This window comes from Triticum dicoccoides, chromosome 4B, assembly GCF_002162155.2.
Source record: "Triticum dicoccoides isolate Atlit2015 ecotype Zavitan chromosome 4B, WEW_v2.0, whole genome shotgun sequence".
Classification (NCBI taxonomy): domain Eukaryota; kingdom Viridiplantae; phylum Streptophyta; class Magnoliopsida; order Poales; family Poaceae; genus Triticum; species Triticum dicoccoides.
The window spans coordinates 512,169,339-512,184,345 of NC_041387.1; the positions used below are offsets into that span (position 1 = coordinate 512,169,339).

Consider the following 15,007-nt stretch of genomic DNA (forward strand, 5'->3'; position numbering starts at 1 on the left):
CGCAACGCTCACTGTTCATCAAATCGATCGGCTTCAGTTAGCAGCAGTAGTGAAGGAATCGCTCCATCGGGTTCAGTTAACACCCATCAATCGATCCCTCGAGTTCAATAACGCGTAGCCTGCAGTGCAATTGCTCGAGTTCAGCTACAGCCAAACGCCTCGCTCGGGTTCAGTTAGAGCCAACGCCTCGCACACACGCGCGTGCGTACGAGAGAAACGTGCATCGCTCCTCCCCCGACCTCCCACCGTAACCGGCAACTCCCTGAAATTTTCCTCCCCCTCGCTTCTACCACATTTTTTCCGTCATGGACGGCCCAAAGAATGTCATGCAGCTGCGTCTCCGGCCCACCCAGGATGAAAAGCCCATTTTCTGTCATGAATTTTTGTTATAGAAGTAGGAGCCCACCACATCTATGATGATACCGGGTTTTGTCACAATTATCGTCATAGAAGTGTCATATGTATGACAGAATTTATTTTCTTTCGGCCCAAAATGTCACGGATGTGTCTTTTTTGTAGTGTGGGGAGTGCTGTGTCTCATCCCGGCTCTCCGTAATGTGCGGTTGCCCAAAGATTTCAAAGGTCCACGCAAGGTGCTTAACTATACCGCTGATCAGCCCCCCGAGGCGTGGGTTGAGAGTTATGAGATGGCAATGGAGACGCTAGATGTGGATGAAGCGGCGTGTGCAAAATACTTCACCATGATGCTAGAAGGAACGACTCGCCCCTGGCTGAAGAGCCTGCCTGTTAACTCAATCAATTCATGGGATGAGTTGAAGGCCAAGTTCATAGCAAACTTCAAAGATACATGCAAGCAACCTATGTCAGTTGTAGATCTGGCAGCTTGTGTCCAAGGAGAGAATGAATCAACAACCTATTGGGTGCGCCGGGTTTTGGAAATTTTGCATTCATCAGGCCGCATCAATCCGGATACATCAATTGTGATGTTGGAGGGCAATTGCCGGTTTAAGTCACTAAAAATGAAGTTGGGACGGCTCAAGCGTCACTGCAATGATATGGGAACAATTATGGCGGCTCTGGTTAAGTATGCTGATTCTGATAATACCAAGGACCCTGATTCTGATGAAGAGAAACAGGAGAAGGGAAAGAAGAACGCCGGTTCAAAGGGACAACATAACCAGGCGGGCCACGGAAACAATGGTAAGCGTAAAGCGGACAATTCTGATTTTGTGGCTAACACTAGTATGCAGGGTAATATGCAGCGCTGTAAGGGTAAACCGCCCCAGCGCGGTGGAGGAATGAATCTGGAACACCTGTTAAACCAGCCCTGCCCAAAGCACGGGACAAAGGAGGTTCCAGCCACTCACCTTTGGAAGGATTGCCACATCATGAGGGAATTCAAAAACTCTGATCTTTTCTGGTATGATCATGGGCCTATCTGGTGGTTCCGGTCCAGGATTTCATGGGCCGGGTTACGGTGGTGGCGGTTCAAACTCAGGATTTTAGAATAATCAGGGCAATCAGAATAACAAAGGTGGTAACCATCAACAGGGTAATGAGGGGAATCAACAACAGTCGGGTTATCAGAGCAACCCAAAGCAGTTAAACGGTGGACAGTATCATGTCTTCACTACTAGCTTGTGCAAGCGCAATCAGAAACTCCATAAAAGGGCAGTAAACTCTGTTGAACCGGCAGTGCCCCATTATCTATGCTGGTCTGAGCAACCTATTGATTGGAGCAGGGAGGATCATCCGCCCCAGGTTGACAATCCGGATCACCTAGCTTTGGTGGTTGCACCACAGGTGGGAGGTTATAAGTTTACCAAGGTACTCATGGACGGAGGGAGCAGTATCAATATCTTGTACTATGAAACCTTCCGGCGTATGGGGTTGACAGATAAGAATCTTAGACCGTCAAACACCGTTTTTCATGGAGTGGTGCCTGGTAAATCGGCTTACCCAGTTGGTAAGATAGCTCTGGAGGTGGTTTTTGGAGATGATCATGATTCAAGGTCCAAGACGCTGACCTTTGAAGTGGTCAAGATCAGAAGTCCATACCATGCTTTATTTGGACGGCCAGTTTATGCTAAATTCATGGCAAGGCCATGTTGTGTTTATCTGCAGATCAAGATGCCGGGTCACAAAGGAACCATCATGGTTCATGGTAGCCGTAAGATTGCTCTGGAGTGTGAGGAAGGTAATGCGGCCTATGCTGAATTGGTTTTTGCAACGGAAGAGTTGAAGTTTTATAAGGACAATGTTGATCCGGTAGACATGACCTCTCTAAAGAAGCCCACTACAGAGCATGATCCGGCTTTGAAGTTTAAATCGGCTGATGAGACTAAATTGGTTGATTTTGTTCCTGGCAATTCATCCAAGAAGTTCGGCATCAGGGTCAACTTGGATCCCAAATAGGAAAGTGCGCTCATCGAGTTCATCTGTGAGAACCGGGACATCTTTGCATGGAAACCTTTTGACATGCCAGGTGTACCGAGGGAACTCGTTGAGCACACTCTTAATATTGATCCGAAGTTCAAACCGGTCAAACAATTTCTTCGCCGCTTTAATGAGGAGCGGCGTAAGGCCATTGGGGAAGAGGTAGCCCAGCTACTGGCAGCAGGGTTTACGTGGAAGTGTTTCACCCAGAGTGGTTGGCTAATCCAGTGCTGGTACTTAAGAAAAACGGCACTTGGCGTATGTGTGTGGATTACATAGATTTGAAAAAGGCTTGCCAAATGATCCCTTTGCCCTCCCCCGTATTGATCAAATCATTGATGCTACGGCGGCTTGTGAGCGTTTGAGTTTCTTGGATGCTTATTCTGGTTATCATCAGATCAAGATGGCAGTTAAGGACCAGGAGAAGACAGCTTTTATTACTCCCTTTGGAGCCTTCTTTTATGTATCTATGCCCTTTGGGCTCAAGAGTGCCCAGGCAACTTATCAACGTTGTGTGCAGAATTGTCTTCATACTCAGATTGGGCGCAGTGTTCATGCCTATGTGGACGATATTGTGGTGAAGTCCAGGAAGGCAGAGACGCTCATATCTGATTTGCAAGAAAACTTTGATAATCTGAGAGTTTATAAAATGATGCTCAATCCGGCTAAGTGTGTCTTTGGTGTACCGACTGGCAAACTCTTGGGTTTTTTGGTGTCCAACCGGGGTATTGAGGCTAATCCGCAAAAGATCAAGGCTATCACATCTCTGGCTAAACAGGCATGTATCAATGATGTTCAACGTTTTGCAGGTCGTATTGCGGCTTTGAGCCGGTTTATCAGCAGGTTGGGAGAAAAGGTGATCCCTCTGTATCAGATATTGAAGAAGACAGACAGTTTTGTCTGGAGCGATGCTGCTGATGCGGCGTTTGAAGACTTGAAGAAGCAGTTGGCTGAACCGCCGGTTCTTGCTGCTCCAGTTGATAAGGAGCCATTGCTGTTATATGTGGCTGCTAATGCCAGAGCTGTCGGTGTTGTGGTGGAGCGCAAGGAGGCTGGGAATGAATACCCGGTTCAAAGGTCGGTTTATTATATAAACGAAGTGTTCATTGAGTCAAAGCAAAGATATCCGCATTGGCAGAAGCTGGTGTATGGGGTTTTTATGGCAAGTCGGAATCTTAAACAATACTTTCAAGGTCATCCCATCACAGTCGTCAGTTCTGCTCCTTTGGGGGATATAATCCAGAACAGGGAGGTAACTGGCCGGGTTGCTACGTAGGCTATTGAGCTTGGACCACACGGTTTGAAGTATATGCCTCGAACAACAATAAAATCCCAGGCCCTTGTGGATTTCATCAATGATTGGCCAGAGTTGCAGATACCGGAGGACAAACCGGATAGTACATACTGGACTATTCACTTTGACGGATCCAGGCAATTGGAGGGCTCGGGGGCTGGAGTTGTCCTTACTTCCCCTCGAGGTGATAAAATTCATTATGTTCTTCGCTTAATGTTCCCTTGTACTAACAATGCAGCTGAAAGCTTTACTCCATGGTCTTCGAGTGGCTAAGGAGATGAACTTAAGCCAGGTACGATGCTTTGGAGACTCAGATCTGGTAGCTCAGCAAGTTTCAGGTACTTGGGATTCCAAGGATCCACTCATGGCGGCTTACCGACGAGAGGTGGATATTGTTGCTAGTCACTTTAAGGGTTATCAAGTGGAGCACATTGATCGGCGCAAAAACGAAGTAGCTGATGCTTTAAGCCGGTTGGGATCTCAACGTAAACTGGTGCCACCCAATACTTTTCTGGATGTCTTGCATAACCCGTCGGTTCAGTTGCCTACAGAAGAGGACCTCGCCATTCCTGATCCGGAGGCACATTTGGTGGCCGCTTTACATATCATTCCGTATTGGACGGTTCCATACTTGGCGTATATGAACCGGGGCGAGTTACCGAAAGATGAAATTTTGGCCAGGCAGATAGTCCGGCGATCCAAGTCCATGGTTGTTCACAACGGCGAGTTACACCATCGCAGTGTTTCTGGTGCGTTCCAACGCTGTGTTTCTCCTGAAGAAGGCCGTGAGATTCTACGCGAAATCCACGAAGGGGACTGTGGTCACCACGCCGGTTCAAAATCCTTGGTGGCTAAAGCGTTTCGACATGGCTTCTATTGGCTGACGGCTCACGCTAATGCTGAGGACTTAGTAAGGCGGTGTGACGGCTATCAGAAATTCTCACGACGAGCTCATGTTGCGGCCACAGGTGGAATATGTTCATGATCGTTATACTTGTTTTATATACCTACATGCAGCCCGCCCTTGGATAGGACATGTTAAATAGTCCTATTTACTTCTTCTTAAACGCATTCACTGTAAACATACACTTAAACGTATTATTCATCAATGGGAGATAATATATAGCGTCATATTATTATTCCTATTTGCACATTTTTCCTATAAATGTTTATTTAATTTTGCATCCGTACACCTCGGTACATTCAGTTTGCCAGGGGCTTCTTATGGCGCCCCATAATACGACAAGACAAGTCCGAACACTTTCAATAGTGCGGCACCCCGAACTTTTAGCATTATATGCATCAGCTCCGAATCATGTCTTGGGTCAATAGTTGGTTTGCCCGGCTCCCTTGTTTTGGTACCTTACGTTCCATTATATCGGCTAAGGTAGCGCATGGAGAACTATTGCGATTGTGTCCCGGTTCTTCTGGACGAGCACCTCAATAGAGAAAGCCGAAAACTGACCGGCATGATATGGCGAGAGCTGGTCGCTGTTCAAGAGGTCTTAAAATCTTTAAAGATTTTTTCCGCTTTAGGCAAGGAATCGACCTCGTCCAATTTAGGCGTATATAGCGCCCCAATTTGGCTTTTCCAAATTCTAGGGGCTTCGTCGAAATTTAAAATTGTAGACTTCTATAGCTAAGTGAAAGTTATAAAGCCGCATAGTCCGATTGCGTTGTTCGCTGCGCCAAACACCTCCTTCATGGACCAAAAATTTGGATAAAAGGGTGTTTTGTGTTTTCCACGAACACCACGGTACTGGTTACGTGGGGGCGGAAGCCGACGACTGGCCTACTTTCAGAATTTTATAAACAGCCGCACAGAAGGTAATATTTTAAATCAAAACAAAGCACTATATAGCGCAAATAACTTCGTCTTTATATTACAAAAACGACAGAAGTACACTCATTCAAAGATCGTGTCCTTGGTACATTCTTTGGCCACGAGACGAGCGCCCTTCATAACACCATCATAATATTTTTCGGGACAACAATGCGCCTTGCCCTCCGGTGGTCTGTCCTTCACCAGCTTCTCCGCATCCAGCTTGCCCCAATGCACCTTCGCACGGGCAAAGGCTCGGCGGGCACCCTCAATGCAAACGGATCACTTGAGCACTTCAAGCCACGAACATGCATTTACCATCCGCTTTATCAGGCTGAAGTAGCTAGCGGGCAGGGGCTCAACAGGCCACATCCGGACTATGAAATCTTACATAGCCACTTCAGCCGCCCCGTGGAGTTCAACCAACTGCTTCAGTTGGTCACTCAGAGGCATTGGGTGTTCGGCTCCAGCATACTGGGACCAGAACAACTTCTCCATTGAGCTCCCCTCCTCGGCACGGTAGAACTCCACAGCATCTGATACGCTGCATGGCAGATCTGTGAATGCCCCTGGAGAGCTCCGAATTCGGCTAAGTAAAAGAAACGCCTCCTCCACATGCTTGCTTTGCATAAAGAATGTCTTACCCACTGCTATCTTCTTGGCCACCTGGATTTCCTGCTGGGCCTTTTTGGCTTCGGCCTTTGCATCTTTCATACTCGCAAGGGCCTTCGCAAGCTCAAACTCCTTCGTCTTGAGGTCACGCTCCAAGGACTCGAACTTCTTGCCGAGCTCCTGGAGCTCTTGCTGTACCTCGCCCACCCTAGCATTTTGCTTTTCGCGCTTGATGCACTCCAGGGCTGCCTTGTCTTGGGCCTCGGACAACGCTTTCTTCAAGGACGCCACTTCAGTTGTGGCCCCTATTTCAAAGTCACGACGCTTTGTCGTTAGAATCACCAATTTTGTCTATTCTTTATGATATGCGAACGTGGTATCACAAACCTTTGTTTTCTTCGAGCTGCCTCTTCGTGAGGCCGAGCTCTCCCTGTGCCTGCTCCAAGTCCCGTTTGACTCCGGCGACCTCGGCCGTGCGGGCAGCAGCGGCAAGCAGCACTGCCTGCTTATTCACATGCAAACCTACTATTAGACTCCTGCAGATTTTAATTGACCCTCCGTTTGGCTTTTCTTTCCGAACACCAAACAGAGTATCAGGGGCGACTACCTATCGGGTGATAATTTCACACATTTTTTATTACTTACCTCAAAACCTGTCAGGAGGCTGGTGCAGACGTCGGTTAGTCCGCTCTTGGCAGACAGAACCTTCTGAATCACCGCACTCATAAGAGTATGGTGCTCTTCATCCATGGAAGCGCCGCGAAGCGCTTCCAGCAGACTATCTGATGCCTCTGGCGTAATGGAAGTGGTCGGCATGGACGGTTCGCCCTCCCTAGAGAGGGACCACCTGCCCAAATCTGGAACCATTGGAGGTTCCGGCACAATATCTGGCTGAGAGCCCGGCTTGCTGCGGCTCTCGTCGGCACAATCCGCGAGGATCTTATACCCCGTGTGCGCGGTGTCTGGAATTTCGCCTTGGGGCGTCTCCAGAGTCACTCCCCCCTGCTCTGGGAGCCTTTGGGACAACATCTCCGTGTCATCCGCAGGCCGAGGAGTAGTGGCCGTCGGGAGCGAGTTCATCGCTGAATCACTCAAGGACCCATCCGAAGATGATACCTCGGGATGGACCCTGGCCGAACTGCATATATGCATTCGGCGTTATAACAAACTATGAAGCGAAGTCGCACTAAAGTATAACAGAGTGCAGATACTTACAATCTCACTAGGGGCTTCCCCCTGGGCAGCCACTCCTCCTCGCTATAGGCAGCCTTGGTGGAGTAATCCGGAAGGGACGCCTTTCCCTTCTTGGGCGTCCTAGCCTCCCCCTCCGGAGAGGCTTTCCTCTTCTTCTCCTCCCCAGTGCGGGGAGGCGGAGTGTCTTCATGTTTTCCCCCGCCTCCGCGGGAGGAATCTGCCTCGTCGTCTTTGGACAACGAGGGTATGACGGCCTTGCGCCGGGGACCCTTCCTGGTCCTCTGGGCCGCTTTCTTAGGCCCCTCGTCCTCTCCGTATGGGGCGGCCCTTTCCTCTTCCTCCTCCCCTTTAGGGGAGGAGTGTGCCTCGTTGTCTTCGGACGAGGCGTCCGGTACGACCTTACGCCGGAGACCCTTCCTGGTCCCCGGGGCCTTCTTTTCGGCCTTCTTTTCCGGCGCCTTTTAGGGCGCCGGGACTAGCATCTCCGCCAGGAGAGCATCTGCTGGACCTTCTGGCAGTGGAGCCGGACAGTCAATCCACTCCGCCGTCTCCACATACTCCTGATTAAACACACACAATGACTTAAGATCCTCCCATGAGTACACTGGGAAAGACTACATCCGGTGATAGTCAGCAAACTCACCGGATGGGGGAGCCGCGTGGCGTGAAGTCCACGGTCCTTGGATGTGGGAGGAGGTATTTCGGAGGCCTTGAACAGTGCCTTCCATGCATCCTTGTGTGTCATGCAGTAGAGCTCTCGAAGTGTCTGGTGTTCTGCCGGGACGAACTCCCACAGATTAAATGCCCGCCTTTGGCACGGAAGAATCCGGCGGACAAGCATGACTTGGACCATGTTGACAAGCTTGATTTTCTTGTCCTTCATATTCTTGATGCAGTTCTAAAGTCCGGTCAGCTCCGCAGGCTCGCCCCAGGCCAGGCCCTTCTTTTCCCAGGAGGTGCACCGCATGGGGATTTTGGATCGGAATTCGGGGGCCGCCGCCCAGTTGGCCTCACGCGGCTCGATGATGTAGAACCACCCCGATTGCCACCCTTTCACGATCTCCACGAAGGAGCCGTCAAGCCAGGTGACGTTGGGCATCTTGCCCACCATGGCATCTCCGCACTCCACTTGCTGACAACTCATGATGTTCGGCTTCACGCAGAAGATTCGTAGCCACAAGCCGAAGTGAGTCTTGATGCGGAGGAAGGCTTCGCACACGAGGATAAACGCCGAGATGTTGAGGACGAAGTTTGGGGCTAGATCATGGAAATCTAGCCCGTAGTAGAACATGAGCCCGCGGATGAAGGGATGAAGTGGAAATCCTAGTCCATGGACGAGGTGGGCGAGAAACACGACCCTCTTGTGGGGTTCCGGAGTTGGAATGATCTGCCCTTCGTCCGATAGCCGGTGCGCGATGTATGCGGCCAAGTATCCGGCCGCCCGGAGCTTCGCAATATGCTCCTCCTTCATGGTGGAGGCCACCCACTTGCCTCCTGCTCTGGACATGTTTGGCTGTGCGGAGAAGGCGTGGACTAGGGCGCTGGAGCTCGAGCAGGCAAGGATGGATAAGCAAAGGAGGAAGAAGGCGTGGGTGAAAATGGGGAACCCTTATCCCTTTATAGAGGCGACAAAAGCAGTGTGCCTCCCCACTTGCCCATTGAGAATGGCTTATTTCCCAAGTGCCACGATTGATGGCGCGGTTGGGTTACCCATACCCGTATTGATGGGAATCCCGTGATAAGGGGACATGATCTCTGCTTTGACAAGACGTGCCAAGGAAACCGCCTCGCAATATGCGATGTGGCTGGTTGTGGGAAAATGGTTCGAATAATGACCCGACCGTAGTATCATGTCACGTTGTCTAAAGTTGTCAGCAGATCACAGTTGTGAAATATCATTCTCTCTATGGTGGTATGTGAAGATCATCTTGCAGATCCGGACACGGTTTAAGTGTTCGATAATTACTTTGGAGTATTTGGAGATGGAACCCGCCTTGCAATGCCGAAGACAAACTGCGCGTCGGACTCATCGTCATTGAAGCCTGGTCCAGGGGCTACTGAGGGAGTCCTGGATTAGGGGGTATCCGGACAGCCCGACTATATACTTTGGCCCGACTGTTGGACCATGAAGATACAAGACTCAAGACTTCATCCCATGTCCGGATGGGACTCTCCTTTGCGTGGAAGACAAGCTTGGCAATTCGGATATTGTATTTCCTTCTTTGTAACTGACTCCATATAAACCCTAGCACCCTCCGGTGTTTATATAAACCGGAGGGTTTAGTCCTTAGAGGCACGATCACAATCATAATCATCATAGGCTAGCTTCTAGGGTTTAGCCTCTATGATCTCGTGGTAGATCAACTCTTGTAATACTCATATCATCAAGATCAATCAAGCAGGAAGTAGGGTATTACCTCCATCGAGAGGGCCCGAACCTGGGTAAATATCGTGTCCCCCGCCTCCTTTTACCATTAGCCTTAGACGCACAGCTCAGGACCCCCTACCCGAGATCCGCCGGTTTTGACACCGACAGCCACCTTGCGCAAATGTTTACCACATAAAAAGTGTGTGTGATGGTCAACCTATGCCACACAGTTTCTTTTACACACTGTGTGTGATGCATTCAATAACACAAATGATAAAATTTTTAATCTCGTCTGCAATGGCAACGCTATCACAAATGATTTAATGGGGAAAATTGTGTGTGATGTACGTGCGAACGGAAATGTTTTCCCTGGAATGACTGTGTAGGATGTATATACAAACGGAAACATACTTCTTGGATTGACTGTGTGGGATGTACATACGAACGGAAATGTATTCCTTGGATTTACCGTGTGGGATATACAAATGAACGGAAACATTTGTCTGAGACTGACTGTGTGGGATGTACTTACGACCGAAACCGATTGGCCCTATATAATTGTATTTGATCGCTCGCCCGTTGCACACGATCTCATTTTGCCAAGCGTGTGTGACCGGAGGGCCTATCCTCGATGGTTTCTGGGTTGTGTGGGAAGGACCCCCTATCGCCCACACTCACTAGGCGACAATTTAAAATGTCGTCGTGGAAAGGGGGTTAAAAACCATTTGTATAGCAACTTGATGTACCAGTGATGGGTGTATAATACCCTGGCCTATGCACAAACAGGTAGCAGCTCCCCCGCCAAGTGAAGTCTCAAAGAAGATTTCCAAATCAAGGGAGTAGCTCTTTGAGCGATCAAGGAATGCATCAAGAAGACCAATGAATAGAACAAGACAAGCATCAAGAAAGAACACTGGAAGCAGCATTTGGCGGCAAGGCAAAGGCCCGACAAGCCCCATGGTTAGAAAACCCCCCACCAACTACCAACGCTCCACCTCACTAGCCAGCCAGCTGCTAATCGGTGAGGTGTTGAGCCTGCAGGCAACAAGGTGGAGTTTGTCGACACATGTCAGCATGTTGGAGAGAAGATTACCATTATCGACACCCGTCCAATTGGCGTGTCAAGCTAATAGGAGTTAGCTGGGCAAGCGGTGCTACATCCTTGTCAGGGCTTCTCCTCCTCATGACACCTAGTGATACATTTAATGCTTTTTGTCCTAACTGGCAGAGTTATGTATATAACACTGTATGCTATCTATTATTTGTGTAATTGCCTTTTTTGCTCTGTGGTGACCCCTTGAGCTATAAAAGGAGGGCCATGGCAACCTTTACAAGGGTTCTAACCCATTCAAACCCCTAGCACATTGGCTCGTGTAGCAGCCTTCTTCGAGCACCTTGCCAGGGGAGAGCGCTCCGTGTACTTGTGCTCCACCCACTTTTAATACACCAAAGGCAGGAGTGGGGTGTGACACCTCAAAGGTGGCCCAAACCTGGACCTTCTCTTTGCGATTTGTGCAATCCCCTCGCCGAACCATAAAGGGGCTAAACCAGCCCATAGATAGTTGTTCCACACCCACAACTGTCAAACCACAATGATCCCTCCAACATCTGTTTTTTAGATTGTTCATGTTCTCCAAAGAAAATGGTTGTATACTGATGACATCGATGTTAAGATAGACATCAAGGTTTGCTAATTTAGTTCAGGCTTTAAGTTTATGGCATACTCGAAAGAAAAGATGGCCGGTCTGAAATGGCTTAACATTGCTAAGGAGCCACTTACTGAGATTCTGTGTTTCATATTTTTCTCTAAAAAAATTGAATTATTTTGAATCCAAATTAAAAACTATGACTCAAAGAATTCTGATTTCAAAATTAGAAGAAAGGTGAAGCTTGTGCATGGAATATGGAAGGACCAATGGAAGAAGAAGAAAAGGTTGCAATCACAGGATCAAGAGAAGAAAGACACTCACAAGACTATTATGGAGATGATGCATGATGTAAAATAAAATAAAACAAACATCACAAGCATTCCAGTCATGTACATAACACAAATATGGAAGGTCTTGATCTTGGGCTGTTACGACACTACCAACCTTCAAACTACCCTTTTCAAATACACCGTGCTTTTCTTTGACTCTTAAGTTTTTTGATCGGTGCTAGTGATATGAATCTTAATATGCTTCTGATTAATCAATGAAGTACTAGGTAAACAATGGCTGAATTTCTTAACACGAGCCATAAAAATATCAATTATTTACCTTTAGATATGTGTGATCTAGGTATAGACAAAGACCATTTATCATTGTTCTGCTCCAACTTTCCTTGTAACTAGCTGTCTTTATCCCTACCAATTATCTTTCGAGATCCAGCCTATAATATGGGTTAAAACACACACAAAAAATAAGTGATTTTAGCCCTTCTAAAAACAAAATGGATTCTTGAACCTCTTTCACGCTCATGTCACGTCGAGGGAAAATAATATCCAGTATTTCTTGAGCAATTTTTATCTTTGGTTCGAGTGTTGAAGTCAAATAAGATTGCAATTATGATATGACTTGATGTTGAAGATGAGTTTGTTTCTTCAGATATCTTTTTGAACGTATTTAAACTCAACAAAAGAAATTATACAACAATTAATTTTATCAGCGACGAACTTAAAAATAGTAACAAAAATTACAATCAGGTAAGAGCGATGGTAATAGTACAATCAACAATCGGCTAGAGTTGTCACGTCTATCTTTAGCCAACCTAATAGCCATCTCATATACTCTATATGAGATGGCTATTAGGCTGGCTAAAGATAGAGGCGTACATGAGTAGTAGTAAATTGTAAATATGATGGTCCACCTTAGAATCTCAAATAGTAGTAAGTTATAAATATGAAGTGTGTCTTGGAGCCCGTGGTTTACATGATGATGACCTCCATCAACATATGTTGCTACCTCAAGGCAAGCATCAACTATTCTACTAAGAATGTTGTTCATGGTATCTTGATTCTCCTCTCCTTCAACGGAATCAACTTGTGTTGGTGTCAACCCTATCATAGCACCGCAGGTAAATATCATGCAAACAATGATCACATGCTTCCGCGTACGAGGTGAGAGCCCCTTCTAGCATGCGTCATTTTTGTTGAGCTCCCTAAAATCACGCTCAATGACATTGCAAAGGTATCAATGTGAAAAGTTGAATAACTCATACGTCCTTTGAGGTGGACAGTGACAACGAAGACAAAATTCTAGTCGATAATATGTACTCCCATTTAAAGAGCAAGGTATCCTGTTCAGCTTGGATATCTAGAGCCCAGAAGATTGTATTCTCTTAAAAATGAACACCAAGTTAGCGTCAGAAATAAGAATATAATGAATGATAAAATTGTTATTATGTTATACCTTTCAAAGGTACAGGAAGTGAAGAGGAGTGTGCTAATGCGTGATTCAAGACCCTTGTGTCATGTGTAGAGCCCAGCCTACCCGAAACCAAAAAGATACACATCATGCTAAAGTTCAATATTGCAAGCATATTCTGAGATCTAAAACCATGCCTACATCTATAGTTAACTGCCTCATCTACACACACAAAAATTGGAACATGTGATCCATCTATGGCATCAATAGCGCCTATGAAATGATGCCAAAAACATTATTCTTTAATTCTTTCATGTGCATAGCTAAAGGTAGGAGCTATCAGTTTGATGATATCTTTCATTAACTTGTGTCAATATAACATAACTTCATAAACTTTGTATGAATTGTCCAAAATGACTATACAAAATGGTTCTCGGCAGGAGATACTTGAGAGCCTCCGACAATCCATAAGAACATGACCAATGACTCAATTGATCAAATATTACTAGTTGACTTCAAACCATATGTAGATACAAGAAAATCATGAAGTGCCATGAAAACACATGTGCTCATCTGAAACATTTTATAAAGAAATATTGTCCAACACTTCATGACTCATTCAAGTCCAGTTTGGTGAGCATCTCTATGTTTTCTTCAAGAGTGCTCAACATAGAGGTTACCTACGTTTCATGTTGCTTTGCAAGTTCAACTAAAATTCTCGTTCCCTCCCACCCCTTTATTGCCACTTCTTCCATCCTTGCATCCATGTACACAAGAATATAAAAATGTTAACATATTCATGGTCATATAGAGAAATATTGGTAACAACATAAATATGGTTTGACAACACAAGCAAATATTGATCACAACATAATCGTGTTTCAACAATTGAAACAAATATAGTCCACACCAGAAGCAAATATGGTTCGCAACATAAGAAAATATGGCTCACAACAAAAGCAACAAATATGGTTATACAAACAGAAGAAAATATGGTTCACAACATAAGAAGATACGTATGTCAACATCTGCTTCTTCATCTCCTTCTCACAATCCTTCTCCAGAAAATTAGCTTCCCTTCTTTTGTTTCAAGAGCATTGAAGATTTCCCTAAAGTTAGCTTCACTATTAGAGTGAGAGTTGTGTGCATGATACCAATTTTTTATTGGACACCACATTCTTTCACCATATTCATGACATCAGAGATGATAGGGGAGGGTTGGTTGGAGGAGGAATTAATGATGCTTCAACACTAAAGGTTATTTTCTCCACTCCATTTTCTATCTTCTCACATATCTGCTCCTACAATCGATAGAACAGACTCTTCTCATCCTTCTCCTCCTTTGCACTACAGGACTGCTTGCGCTTATTGTTTGCTTTTGGTTTTCTCAAATATGCTAACTTCATTTCAACACTATCATTGGGTTTCTCTAAAGGAACCACATTATCATCACTTGATTCATCAGAAGATAAATCTTCAACACAAGAAGCAGTAGCTCATTTGACATGTGCCTTGTCAAATATGATGTGTAAATCTTCAAGGTGCTTCGGTCCATGTCGTTTAATCTTCAAATGAATGCATTTCTTCCCTGTCTTCTATTGGCATCTCTGAAAATAAATGCACAAGTTAGGTCGTAATATAGAACCATGCCAAATGAAAAAAAATGCTACTCTTACATTCAACCCACCATTCTTTAGAGCAACCAATGGTTCTCTTTGCTTCATTTCATCCAAGCCCAATTGCTTCATTTTTCAACTCCATGAAAACAACATACCCTATTTTGATTGCATCCCATTTTTTCTTGAATTTATCCTTGGGATACTTCTTTCACGTTCTTGCATCCCATTTCTCCTAAACGTTATTATTATCATTCTTAGTAGAATAACCTAAGGGCTTGTTCCCACTTCCAACCTCTTCTATGAATATTTTTATGAGTTTCTTTAGATGTGCATCATCTCACACCTCCTTCAGTCATA

General features: G+C 46.0%; 1 non-coding gene across 1 annotated transcript; it reads left to right on the top strand.

The window, feature by feature from the left end:
* The first annotated feature begins 11,841 nt into the window (after positions 1-11,841).
* LOC119296597 lies at positions 11,842-11,925 on the top strand. Its single transcript, XR_005145322.1, has one exon. It is a non-coding gene; the product is annotated as a small nucleolar RNA U36a (small nucleolar RNA).
* Positions 11,926-15,007: the final 3,082 nt, after the last annotated feature.